Source organism: Erythrolamprus reginae, chromosome 10 (assembly GCF_031021105.1).
Source record: "Erythrolamprus reginae isolate rEryReg1 chromosome 10, rEryReg1.hap1, whole genome shotgun sequence".
NCBI lineage: Eukaryota > Metazoa > Chordata > Lepidosauria > Squamata > Dipsadidae > Erythrolamprus > Erythrolamprus reginae.
The window spans coordinates 45,002,684-45,016,989 of NC_091959.1; the positions used below are offsets into that span (position 1 = coordinate 45,002,684).

Sequence of the window (14,306 nt, forward strand, 5' to 3'; positions counted from 1 at the left end):
TCGGTCATAATCGACCAAAGTCCATTGAGAGTTACCAGCAATAACATCTAGATTTTAATCTTAATCTAATAATATAACTTTGTATTCCTTTCCTTTCAAGATCAAAGGTTATCGGATGGGATCGCTCCCCAATTAAATGTCATAGGTTCGTTCCTCACTCTCATTCAAATCCCTTTAAAAAGACTCATTTATTTGACTTTTTTTGTCTCCTTTCAAATATCTATCAGGTAGGTAGTCCTCAACTTATGATCACAATTGAGCCTCAAATTTCCGTGGCTGAGTTTCGCCTCATTTTATGACCTTTCTTGACACAGTTGTAAAGTGAATCATTACAGTAGTTTTGTTAGTCGCAGGGTTGTTAAGTGATTTTGCTCGTCAGAAAGTCGCAAAAGGGGGATTACGCAATGCCGGCACACAGCGACTGTGTCAGTGGCACAAACGTCCCAATTTTGATCACGTGACCGTGGGGAGATTACAATGGTTGTAAGTGTGAAAAACAGCCCTGAGTCACTTTGTTGTCAGTGGCTTTGTAATTTAATTTAATTTAATTAATTTATAGGCTGCCCAACTCCTTCTAGACTCTGGACGGCATAATAGTAAGCGAACTGTTGTTAAATCCATGTATTGTTTTTATCTTGTTAAACTTTACCTCAGAAAAACTTTACCTCAGAAAAATTATATTTTTAAGGGGGGAAAAATCCTCAAATGACTACACACAATCTGTGCCTCGCTTGGGGACGCAAGCTACAAGATGCTGGGATTCTGAAGGCCCAAATAAAAAACGAAATTACATCACCCGTCCCAACAGGAGTGACTCATTTCCACAGATGATCTGCATTTGAATGGGAGAAATCTGAGGGAAAATAATCGGGATATTTTGGAAAACCACGATGGAGGAGAGGCTGCGAAATGCTTCCAGACAAACGGAGAAGATGGCTGCTAAGACCAACAATTTGTGGGATCAGTCAAACTTGTCCCTTTCCGATTTTGACATCGTTTTTGCGAACGGTTGTTAAGACCACATATTGTTTTGATCTTGTTAAACATTACCTCAGAAAAATTATATTTTTAAGAAACAAAATCCTCAAATGACCTACACACAATCTGTGCTTCTCTTGGGGACGCAAGCTACAAGATGCAGGGATTCTGAAGGCCCAAATTAAAAAATGAAATTACATCACCTGTCCCAAATGGGAGTGACTCATTTCCACAGATGATCTACATTTGAATGGGAGAAATCTGAGGGAAAATAATCGGGATACAGTGGATACCTCGTCTTACAAACGCCTCATCATACAAACTTTTCGAGATACAAACCCGGGGTTTAAGATTTTTTTGCCTCTTCTTACAAACTATTTTCACCTTACAAACCCACCGCTGCCACTGAGATAGATGCCCCACCTCCGGACTTCCGTTGCCAGCGAAGCACCCGTTTTTGCACTGCTGGGATTTCCCTGAGGCTCCCCTCCATGGGAAACCCCACCTCGGGACTTCCGTGTTTTTGTGATGCTGTAGGGGAATCCCAGCAGGGGAATCCCAGCAGCGTAAAAACGGGCGCTTTCCTGGCAACGGAAGTCCGGAAGTGGGGTTTCCCAGCAAAGGGAGCCTCAGTGAAATCACAGCATCGCAAAAACAGAGGTCCGGAGGTGGGGTTTCGAGGACTTTGATTCCCCTGCTGGGATTCCCCTGCAGCATCGCAAAAACACCGAAGTCCGGAGGTGGGGTTTCCCATGGAGGGGAGCCTCAGGGGAATCCCAGCAGCGCAAAAACAGGCACTTCGGCTGGCAAAAGGGGTGAATTTTGGGCTTGCACGCAGTCATCGCTTTTCCATTGATTCCTATGGGAAACACTGTTTCGTCTTACAAACTTTTCACCTTAAGAACCTCGTCCCAGAACCAATTAAGTTTGTAAGACAAGGTATCACTGTATTTTGGAAAACCACGATGGAGGAGAGGCTGTGAAACGCTTCCAGACAAAAAAAGAAGGTGGCGTCTCCTTTTGTCTTGCCCCTCTCTGATTTTGACGTGGTTTTTGCTATTGACCATTTTCCTTTCTGCTACCCAGAGAACATGGCCAATTCCACCCGCTCCCTGCCCCAAATGGGTTTAATTTGATGAAGCATCAGGCCCAAGCTAAAGACCAGCAAGAACCCATCAAGTTCAATCCTTTCCACTTCATAAAACATTTGATGAACGGTTGCAGGAACTGGGCCCGGCTAGCCCAGTGAAGAGAAGAACCAGGGGAGAGAGGATAGCAATCTTCCAATGTTTGAGGGACTGCAACAAAGAGGTGGTCAAGTTATTCTCCAAAGACCCCGAAGGCTAGACACGGAATAATGGATGGAAACTGACCAAGGAGAGATTCAACCTAGAAATAAGGAGGAATTTTCTGACAGCAACAACAATCAACCAATGGAACAGAAGTTGCCTTCGGAGGTTGTGTTAGCTTTATCATTGGAGGCTTCAAGAAGAGACTGAGCTGCCTTTTGTCAGAAATGGTGTAGGGTCTCCTGCTTTGATGGGAGGCTGGACTAGATGACCCCCATGGTTCCTTCCAACTCTGTTAATCTGAATCTATCTAAGAAGATGAAAGGCCTGGAGGCTAAAACATAAGATAAATGGTTACAGGAACTGGGCATGGCCGATGTAGTGAAGGACCAGGCGAGACAGGATAGCATCTTCCAATATTTGAGGGGCTGCCACAGAGAGGAAGGGGTCAAGCTATTTTCCAAAGATCCCGAAGGCCAGACACGGAATAATGGATGGAAGCTGATCATAGCTAGAGGTATAACAAGCAGGAAGAGGGAGATTATGATCCTGCTATATAGAGCGCTGGTGAGACCACATTTGGAATACTGTGTTCAGTTCTGGAGACCTCACCTACAAAAAGATATTGACAAAATTGAACGGTCCAAAGACGGGCTACAGGAAGGATGGAAGGTCTTAAGCATAAAACATATCAGGAAAGACTTAATGAACTCAATTTGTATAGTCTGGAGGACAGAAGGAAAAGGGGGGACATGATTGAAACATTTAAATATGTTCAAGGGTTAAATAAGGTCCAGGAGGGAAGTGAACACAAGAACAAGGGGACACAATCTGAAGTTAGTTGGGGGAAAGATCAAAAGCAACGTGAAAAAATATTATTTTACTGAAAGAGTAGTAGATCCTTGGAACAAACTTCCAGCAGATGTGGTTGGTAAATCCACAGTAACTGAATTGAAACATGCCTGGGATAAACATAGATCCATCCTAAGATAAAATACAAAAAATAGTATAAGGGCAGACTAGATGGATCATGAGGTCTTTTTCTGCTGTCAGTCTTCTATGTTTCTAAGCAGAGACTCAACCTGGAAATAAGGGAAAAACTTTCTAACAGTGAGAACGATCAACCGATGGAACAGACAGAAGTCGCCTTCGGCAATTGTGAGAGCTTCATCACTGAAGACTTTCAAGAAGACTGGACTGGTGTTTGTCAAAAATGGTGTAGGATGGGCGGTTGGATCCCAAAATGTAGTTACCCAGCAAATTTCAGAAGGGATTAAGAAAGGATGTGGACGAAACCTAGTGTTTGTTTCGAAGGCTCGTGCAGCGTCAGAACTTTGGGGTTCAACTGTGATTGTAAGTGGAGGACTCCCTTCTAAGAGCAGCAACACGTACGCTCAAATTCTTCACCTACCTGGACAATTTATGGCATTAACCATAGTCTATGGCTCAAACGCATTTCGGCAAAACGTCAGGATTTTTCTCCCAGGGTTTCTCTCGGCTCTGTGTACGCTGGTTTTTCTGACCTGCAAGAGAAGAAAATTAAATGTATTAAAATAATCCATAGAAACATAGAAACATAGAAGACTGACGGCAGAAAAAGACCTCATGGTCCATCTAGTCTGCCCTTATACTATTTCCTGTATTTTATCTTACAATGGATCTATGTTTATCCCAGGCATGTTTAAATTCAGTTACTGTGGATTTACCAACCACGTCTGCTGGAAGTTTGTTCCAAGGATCTACTACTCTTTCAGTGAAATAATATTTGCTCACGTTGCTTTTGATCTTTCCCCCAACTAACTTCAGATTGTGTCCCCTTGTTCTTGTGTTCACTTTCCTATTAAAAACACTTCCCTCCTGAACCTGATTTAACCCTTTAACATATTTAAATGTTTCGATCATGTCCCCCCTTTTCCTTCTGTCCTCCAGACTATACAGATTGAGTTCATGAAGTCTTTCCTGATACGTTTTATGCTTAAGACCTTCCACCATTCTTGTAGCCCGTCTTTGGACCCGTTCAATTTTGTCAATATCTTTTTTTAGGTGAGGTCTCCAGAACTGAACACAGGATTCCAAATGGGGTCTCACCAGCGCTCTATATAAGGGGATCACAATCTCCCTCTTCCTGCTTGTTATACCTCTAGCTATGCAGCCAAGCATTCTACTTGCTTTTCCTACTGCCCGACCACACTGCTCACCCATTTTGGGACTGTCAGAAATCACTACCCCTAAATCCTTCCCTTCTGAAGTTTTTGCTAACACAGAACTGCCAATGCAATACTCAGATTGAGGATTCCTTTTCCCCAAGTGCATTATTTATATTTGGAAACATTAAACTGCAGTTTCCATTGCTTTGACCATTTATCTAGTAAAGCTAAATCATTTGCCATATTACAGACGCCTCCAGGAATATCAACCCTATTGCACACTTTAGAGTCATCGGCAAATAGGCAGACCTTCCCTACCAAACCTTCCCCTATGTCACTCACAAACATATTAAAAAGAATAGGACCCAGAACAGACCCTTGTGGCACACCGCTTGTAACCTGTCTCTGCTCACGGTGAAACTTTTTTTTTTTTTTTGGATCATGGGTTCCTTTGGAACGATTTGTTGTAATTTTTTTTAAAAAAATCTGCACAATTTCTGCACAATACACACACACAAGTATATATCCTAGTCTCCCTTCATTTTCAAATTCAGCTAAAACATGTTTTACACACACACACACACACACATATACACTGCTCAAAATAAATAAATAAAGGGAACACTTAAAAAAACAGAATATAACTTCAAGTAAATCAAACGTCTGTGAAGTCAAACTGTCCACTTAGGAAGCAACACTGATGGACAATCTATTTCACATGCTGTTGTGCCAATGGAATAGTTGTGCGAATGAAATATTCAATCTGAGGTTAGTTGGGGGAAAGGTTAGACGCAATGTGAGAAAATATTATTTTACTGAAAGAGTAAGTAGATGCTTGGAACAAACTTCCAGCAGAGGTGGTCGGTAAATCCACAGTCGCTGAATTGAAACATGCCTGGGATAAACATAGATCCATCCTAAGATAAAATACAAGAAATAGTATAAGGGCAGACTAGATGGACCAGGAGGTCTTTTTCTGCCAAAGCCTTCTCTGTGTGGGCCCCAGCCGTCTGGACTCAGCTCCTCCCGGAGATTCGCATTGCCCCCACCCCCCTAACATTTCGGCAGAGTCTTAAGACTCATTTTCCCAGCAATCGAGGTCTTTTTCTGCCAACCCCCACTCAGCCAGGAAGCCCTATAACATTTCAGAGAAATGGGTGTCCAGTCTCTTCTTTTAAAAACCCCAGTGATGAAGTACCCACAACATCTAGAGGCAAGCTGTTGCACGGATAAATTGTTCTCACAGTTAGGAAATTTCTTCCTCCATTTCTGGATTGCTTCTTTCCTTGGTTAGTTTCCACCCATTGCTTCTTGTCCTGCCTCCAGCTGATTTAGAGAATCGCAGAGTTGGAAGGGACCTTGGAGGTCATCTAGTCCAACCCCTGCTGCATCCATTGCTTCTTGTGCTTTGGAGAATAACAGAGTTGGAAGGGACCTTGGAGGTCATCTAGTCCAACCCCTGCTGCATCCATTGCTTCTTGTGCTTTGGAGAATAACAGAGTTGGAAGGGACCTTGGGGGTCATCTAGTCCAACCCCTGCTGCATCCATTGCTTCTTGTGCTTCAGAAAATAACAGAGTTGGAAGGGACCTTGCAGGTATTCTAGTCCAGCCCCCAGTCAGCCAGGAAACACTGTAACATTTCAGACAAATGGATGTCCAGTTTCTTCTTTTAAAAAAAACCCCAGTGATGAGGAATCCACAACGTCTGGAGGCAAGCCGTTCCACGGATAAATTGTTCTCACCATTAGGGAATTTCTTCATCCATTTCTGTTCTGTCTGGGTCACTCCGGAAGCCAATACCAACCCAAAAAGAGAAGCCAGACACACTGGTAAAAGGCAAAGGCAGTTTTATAAAATTCAAGAAAAACACAGGTAACAGAAAATGTCCTTACAAACAGGAAAATGCTGTATCTTCAGATATATCCACGAAGGCAAAAGTCCATGCAGCAATACAGGATTCTTGCTGCCAAGACGAGGCTGTAGATAGCAGACCTACACCTCCCACGGGTCTTCCAAAGCTGCTGGGCCACAAGCCAGTAACAGAGAAACAAGACAGGATAACGCAACTCCAAACTGATAACACTCCACATGGCTTCAAGGGCTTGCCTGCCTTTTAAACCCTGCTAAGGAGGACCACACCCAAACCCAGCTGTTCCTAATTCAGTGGTGATAATACTTCTTTAATTGCTCCTTTCTTTGATCTGACCGTTTCTGTGGCATGTCAATGACGGCTTGAGCTTCATCACCTAATGACTCCAAACTACTGGCTGGGGAGAGCCCCCCCCCCCCCCCCCGGGGCTCTCATGCTGTTCTCCTTCATCCCATTCCTGATTTTCCTCTCCCCCGTCCGACTGTTCAGCCCCCTCCTCTTCTCTGTCACCCTCCTCCGGGCATGGAGCCAGCACAGACACAGCCGGTCCCTGAGCAGCCTCAGGCTGAACCACAACAATTTCTGGGTTGCTTCTCTCCTTGGTTAGTTTCCATCCATTGCTTCTTGTCCTGCCTCCAGCTGATTTAGAGAATCGCAGAGTTGGAAGGGACCTTGGAGGGCATCTAGTCCAACCAGGAAACACTAAGTATCTTCTTAACCCCCTCTTCCTCCAGTGATGGAGCACCCACAACAACAAGCTGTTCCCATGGGGTTAATTGTTCCCCTTAGTTGGGGGAAAGTTCAAAAGCAACGTGAGAAAATATTATTTCACTGAAAGAGTAGTAGATCCTTGGAACAAACTTCCAGCAGACGTGGTTGGTCAATCCACAGTCACTGAATTGAAACATGCCTGAGATAAACATGTATCCATTATAAGATAAAATACAGGAAATAGTATAAGGGAAGACTAGATGGACCAGGAGGTCTTTTTCTGCCGTCAGACTTCTATGTTTCTAGTTTCCAGGTGGCTTCTCTACCTGGGTTAGTTTCCATCCATTGCTCCTTGTCTCGCTTTGGTGCCCGTCGACTGCGATTCGGCTTTGAGATCTCCATGCTTTTTCTCTTTCCCAAAACGTGCTTCTCGAAAGAGCCTATAACCAGAGGACTGTTTGCAAAGCATCTGACGATATGACTAAGGATGAATGCAGAGAGAGAGAGAGAGGCTGCCCACGTCGTTCGGCTCGGCGCGGAAGCCACGCAAAACATGATGCGCCCACCACGTCACTTGGCTTTTTTTCCTTCAGTTTTTTTCTTCCCTACTTCAGATTTGCTGTGGGTGGACATCTACCCAAGCGCATGAGTCAGACTTAATGTTCTTTATTCTCACTCATCTACAGGGAGTTTGAAGACAGGCTTGAAGCACAGCACAGCACCTATTGTCAACGAGGAAGTTAGCCAAACTGTGGCCATTTTTCCGTTTTTAGAAACATAGGAACATAGAAGATTGACGGCAGAAAAAGACCTCAGGGTCCATCTAGTCTGCCCTTATACTACTTCCTGTATTTTATCTTAGGATGGATATATAGGTTCAGGAGGGAAGTGTTTTTAATAGGAAAGTGAACACAAGAACAAGGGGACACAATCTGAAGTACGTTGGGGGAAAGATCAAAGGCAACACGAGAAAATATTATTTTACTGAAAGAGTCGTAGACGCTTGGAAGAAACTTCCAGCAGACGTGGTTGGTCAATCCACAGTCACCTGATCCTACGCAGCTTCTGCTCAGGCAATCTCACACTACTCACAAGAGCCTACAAAACTTTTACCAGACCCATCCTAGACTACTGCTCATCTGTCTGGAACCCATACCACATCTCAGACATCAACACCCTTGAAAATGTCCAAAGATATTTCACCAGAAGAGCCCTTCACTCCTCCACTTGAAACAGAATATCCTACGAAAATAGACTAACAATCCTGGGCCTAGAAAGCCTAGAACTACGGCGCCTAAAACACAATTTGAGTATTGCCCACAAGATCATATGCTGCAATGTCCTACCGGTCAATGACTACTTCAGCTTCAACCACAACAACACAAGAGCACGCAACAGATTCAAACTTAATACGAACCGCTCCAAACTTGACTGTAAAATATATGATTTCAACAATCGAGTTATCGAAGCATGGAACTCATTACCGGAGTCAATTGTGTCAACCCCTAACCCCCAACACTTCTCCCTTAGACTCTCCACGATTGACCTCTCCAGGTTCCTAAGAGGCCAGTAAGGGGTGTACATAAGTGCAATGGTGTGCCTTTCGTCCCCTGTCCAACTGTCTTTCCTTTCTCTCACTTAACATATATATTCTCTTCCTTTCATATATCCTCTCCTCTAAGTTCACTTTTACCCTTATATATATTACTACATGTCTATTTTTCTTCCTATGTATTTGCGTATTGGACAAATGAATAAATAAATAAAATAAATAAAATAAATAAATAAATTTAAACATGCCTGGGATAAACATATATCCATCCTAAGATAAAATACAGGAAATAGTATAAGGGCAGACTAGATGGACCATGAGGTCTTTTTCTGCCGTCAATCTTCTATGTTTCTTCTATATATTCCTCCCAGGCATGTTTAAATTCAGTGACTGTGGATTGACCAACCACGTCTGCTGGAAGTTTGTTCCAAGCATCTACTTTTCTTTCAGTCAAATAATATTTTCTCACGTGGTTTCTGATCTTTCTCCCAACTAACCTCAGATTGTGCCCCCTTGTTCTTGTGTTCACTTTCCTATTAAAAACACTTCCCTCCTGAACCTTATTTAACCCTTTCACATATTTAAGTGTTTTAATCATGTCCCCCTTTTCCCTTCTGTCCTCCAGACTTATATAGATGGAGTCCATGAAGTCTTTCCGGATAGGTTTTATCAGGAAAACTTTCTTGGATGAGAAGCGAAACGTCTCCAAACAAAAAACCAAAAAGTCCAGTTGCCTCTTGAAAAAACAGCTTTGAGACAATCATGAACTGGGTGATGGAAAATCTCCATAGACTTTTAGCAAACCTGTTGTATAAGCCGTGAAGATGAAGCCAGGCATCCTTCCTGCCCAACCCAGGAATACAAAGAGTTTGCATAACTCCACAGAGGTGAGAGACTATTAACAATCATTAGCAAGTCTTACACCTGCTTGCTTCCTGTTTCATTTTGTTTCTTACTCTAAATGTCTTGCACAAAAAAACTGCAGAAAAAACAATTGCTGCCAACCTACCTATCACTGAGGACCTGTATACTGCTGTTGTGGTTAGCTCTGGCCCAGCTCCTGCCCCAAGGACTGTGGATGTGGGGGAGACATCCACATGCTGCAGGCCTGTTTTGCCCCCACCCCGTGGAATCTGCTGATGAAGGCTCCTCTGACCAAGAAGACATGAGTGACAGGGAGGAGGAGAGTGGGGCAGACAGCTCAGAAGGAGATCAATTATCTAGCTCCTCCTTGGGTTCGGAACAAGAGTTAATGATACAGCCACGCATGCGGAGAGCGATGCATAGGCAGCAACAACTGAGAGATTATTATCAAAGAAAATGAGGCCACCTGTGGTTGGGTGGGGCTGTGGTCATTAGTGAGGCTGCTATAAATAGCAGCCTGTGGGTTTGGCCATTGTGCAGGATTATCTGATCATTGTGTTTCGTGACTGCTTTACTGACTTTGACCTTTTGTGTGCTGATTTCCCCCCGCTTTGAAACTAAACCAGGGCAAAGTGTGTTTCACTTTGTGAAAGAAGAAGGACTGTGAATTGCCTCACAGCTGCAAGCTAAGTATCACAGAACTAATAAGGGACTTGTACAAATTAACAGTTTGGTTGGAGACAAGTGCTCTTTGCTATACCAAAAGAGGGCTTGGTTTAAGTGAATTTTCATTATAAAGAACATTGTTTTGAATTTTCAAACGTGTGTGTGTCTGAAATTTGTACCTGTGAATTTTGGGGAGGATTCTACCAGAGAGCCCGACAGAACAACTGCACGAGTCAAAAAGAGGGCCGTGAAAATATTTATTGACCCCTCGCATCCTGGACATAAACTGTTTCAACTCCTACCCTCAAAATGTCGCTACAGAGCAATGCACACCAAGACAACTAGACACAAAGACAGTTTTTTCCCCTCAAACGCCATCGCTCTGCTAAACAAAAGATAGTTTGGTTGACAATTTTAGTTGATTCTTTTGCTAGTTATAGTCTGGAGGACAGAAGGGAAAGGGGGGACATGATCAAAACATTTAAATATGTTAAAGGGTTAAATAAGGTTCAGGAGGGAAGTGTTGTTAATAGGAGAGTGAACACAAGAACAAAGGGGCACAATCTGAGGTTGGTTGGGGGAAAGATCAGAAGCAACGTGAGAAAATATGGTGTGACTGAAAGAGGAGTAGATGCTTGGAACAAACTTCCAGTAGACGTGGTGGATCAATCCCCAGCAACTGAATTGAAACATGCCTGGGATAAACATAGATCCATCCTAAGATAAAAGATAGGGAATAGTATAAGGGCAGACTAGATGGACCAGGAGGTCTTTTTCTGCCGTCAATCTTCTAGGTTTCCTCCAGACAGGTGAACAAGAACATAGGGGCACAATCTGAGGATAGTTGGGGGAAAGATCAGAAGCAACGTGAGAAAATATGGTGTGACTGAAAGAGGAGTAGATGCTTGGAACAAACTTCCAGTAGACGTGGTGGATCAATCCCCAGCAACTGAATTGAAACATGCCTGGGATAAACATAGATCCATCCTAAGATAAAATATAGGGAATAGTATAAAGGCAGACTAGATGGACCAAGAGGTCTTTTCCTGCCATCAATCTTCTATGTTTCTAGTTTGAAGTTGATTCCCGATAGTTTGGCTCAGAGGTCTTCAAACTTGGCAAGTTTAAGACTTGTGGACTTCAACTCCCAGAATTCTCCAGCCAAACTTGCCAAGTTTGAAGACCTCTGGTTTGGCTGATAGTTTTAGGTTGATATTTGATATTTAATTAATAGTTTTAGACTGATTCTTGATAATTTGGTTGAAAGTTTTAAGTTGATACTTAGCTTTAGGCTGATGCCTGATAGTTAGGTTAGGTTCTTATGGAGTTGATTTCTACCAAGGGGGACTGACAGCACAGGGCTACTCTTAAGACTGATGGTCAACGAACCTAAGGCAGATTCGATTGAGATTTCTCAGCAGGAAAACAATCCAACAATGGCAACAGCACTGTTGGAAGGTTGTGAACTTTCTTTCTCTGGGTGTGACCGAGCACAAGTTGGGCAGGGAGGTTTTCATTAAGTTTCTTATACTGAGCAGATGTCGGGACCCAGCGGCTCAATTCTATGATTCACGCTATGCCCAGTGGAGATGTCCTCACAGCCAGAGGTTTGCATCTGTACTCCTTGCGTTTTGGCTACTTTCTCATTATTCACAAACAGGAACGCCAAATATCATAAGAACCTGTCAACGACTACTTCAGCTTCAACCGCAACAACACAAGAGCACGCAACAGATTCAAACTTAATATTAACCGCTCCAAACTTGACTTTAAAAAAAATATGACTTCAGCAACCGAGTTGTCGAAGCATGGAACTCATTACCGGACTCAGTATTGTCCACCCCTAACCCCCAACATTTCTCCCTTAGACTATCCACGATTGACCTCTCCAGGTTCCTTAGAGGTCAGTAAGGGGCGTGCATAAGTGCACCAGTGTGCCTTCCGTCCCCTGTCCAATTGTCTCTCCTTATCTCCTTTATCTTTTCTTCCTTTCAAATTTGTTCACCTATACTTTTATATCTTTTCTTCTATTCGTTTCTTTAGTTATATTATTACATATCTATTCTCTTCAATGTGTATTATGTACTGGACTAAATAAATAAATAAAATAAATAAATAAACCTAAGAAGAGCTGAATGGGGCCAAAGCCCTTCAAGTCCAGCATTCTGTGTCCCACAGTGGCCCACCAATTGTCCATGGGGATCTTTGGTTTTTATAATAAGGGGTTCTTAACTGTTTTTAGTATTGGATTATTATTATATGCTGTTTTATTACTGTTGTTAGCTGCCCCGAGTCTGCGGAGAGGGGCGGTATACAAATCCAATCAATCAATCCATCCATCCATCCATCCATCCATCCATCCATCCATCCATCCATCCATCCATCCATACATACATACATACATACATACATACATAAATCTTGAGCAGAAAGAGAAAAACTCAATCTGCACCATTACAAGAATCACCTTAATAATGGAACACCCAGGTATCACTCTAGTAAGCAGAGCATATAAAACATTCGCCGGATCAATCCTTGAATACAGCTCATCTGTCTGGAACCCACACCGCATTTCAGACATAAATACATTAGAGATATTTTACGAGAAGAGCTCTCCACTCCTCCACTCGCAACAGAATCCCCTATGCAACTATACTTAACAATCCTAGGTTTAGAAAGCTTAGAACTACATCGCCTTAAACATGACCTAAACATAGCCCACAAAATCATCTGCTACAGCGTCCTTCCTGCCAACCACTACTTCTGCTTCAACCACAACAACACAGGAGCACGCAACAGATACAAACTCAAAAGTAAACCGCTCCAAACTTGACTGTAGAAAGTACGACTTTAACAAGCGAGTAGTTAATGCCTGGAACTCATTACCTGACTCTGTAGTTTCTTCAGCAAACCCCAAAAACTTGACCCTTAGACTATCCACGGTTGACCTCATCCAATTCCTAAGAGGTCAGTAAGGGGCGTGCATAAGTGCACCAGCGTGCTTTCCCTCCCCTGTCCTAATGTTTCTCTCTTATTAGTACCCCTGTCCAATTGTCTTTCCTTTATCTCATATATCAGATATATTTTCCTCCTTTCATATATCTTCTCCTCTATTTTTACATATTATCTTTATATATATTACTTCATGTCTATTCTCTTCCATATGTATTGTGTATTGGACAAATGAATAAATGAATAAATAAATAAACAAATAAATAAATAAATGTATACTACCAATAAGAACTTGACAAACAAACAAATATTCAACTACTGTGATCACTACAGTAATGGAGAGAGTGTGCACCAACCTTACAACATAGAAACATAGAACATTGAGGGCAGAAAAAGACCTCCTGGTCCATCTAGTCTGCCCTTGTACTATCTCCTGTATTTTATCTTAGGATGGATCTACGTTTAGCCCAGGCATGTTTCAATTCAGTTCCTGTGGATTGACCAACCACGTCTGCTGGAAGTTTGTTCCAAGCATCTACTCCTCTTTCAGTCAAATAATATTTTCTCGCGTTGCTTCTGATCTTTCCCCCAACTAACCTCAGATCGTGCCCCCTTGTTCTTGTGCTCAGTTTCCTATGAAAAACACTTCCCTCCTGAACCTTATTTAACCCTTTCAGATATTTAAATATTTCAATCATGTCCCCCCTCCCCCTCTTTCCCTTCTGTCCTTCAGACCAGTGTTTCCCAACCGTGGCAACTTGAAGATATCTGGACTTCAACTCCCAGAATTCTGGGAGTTGAAGTCCAAATATCTTCAAGTTGCCAAGGTTGGGAAACACTGCTCCAGACTATACAGACTGAGTTCATGAAGTCTTTCCTGATAAGTTTGATGCTGAAGGCCTTCCAACATTTTTGTAGCCTTTCTTTCTTTCTTTCTTTCTTTCTTTCTTTCTTTCTTTCTTTCTTTCTTTCTATCTATCTATCTATCTATCTATCTATCTATCTATCTATCTATTTATTGGATTTGTATGCTGCCCCTCTCCATGAACTCGGGGCGGCTAACAACAGTGATAAAAACAACATGTGACAACCCAATACTAAAAACAGCTAAAAACCCTTGTTATAAACCCAATCATACATACATACAAACATACCATGCATAAATTGTAGAAGCCTAGGGGAAAAGAATATCTCAGTTCCCCCATGGCCTGACGGCAGAGGTGGGTTTTAAGGAGCTTACGAAAGGTAAGGAGGGTGGGGGCTATTCTAATCTCTG

At 42.6% G+C, this 14,306-nt stretch overlaps 1 protein-coding gene across 1 annotated transcript in view; it reads right to left on the reverse strand.

Annotated features, from left to right (window-relative positions):
• The window catches only part of TAOK3 (TAO kinase 3), a 78,318-nt gene that overhangs the window by 55,296 nt on the left and 8,716 nt on the right, over window positions 1-14,306 (reverse strand). The window contains exon 2 of the mRNA XM_070762007.1: window positions 3,679-3,790. The gene's annotated coding sequence lies outside the window, so the exon portion shown is untranslated. The remainder of the gene's footprint in view (window positions 1-3,678; window positions 3,791-14,306) is intronic.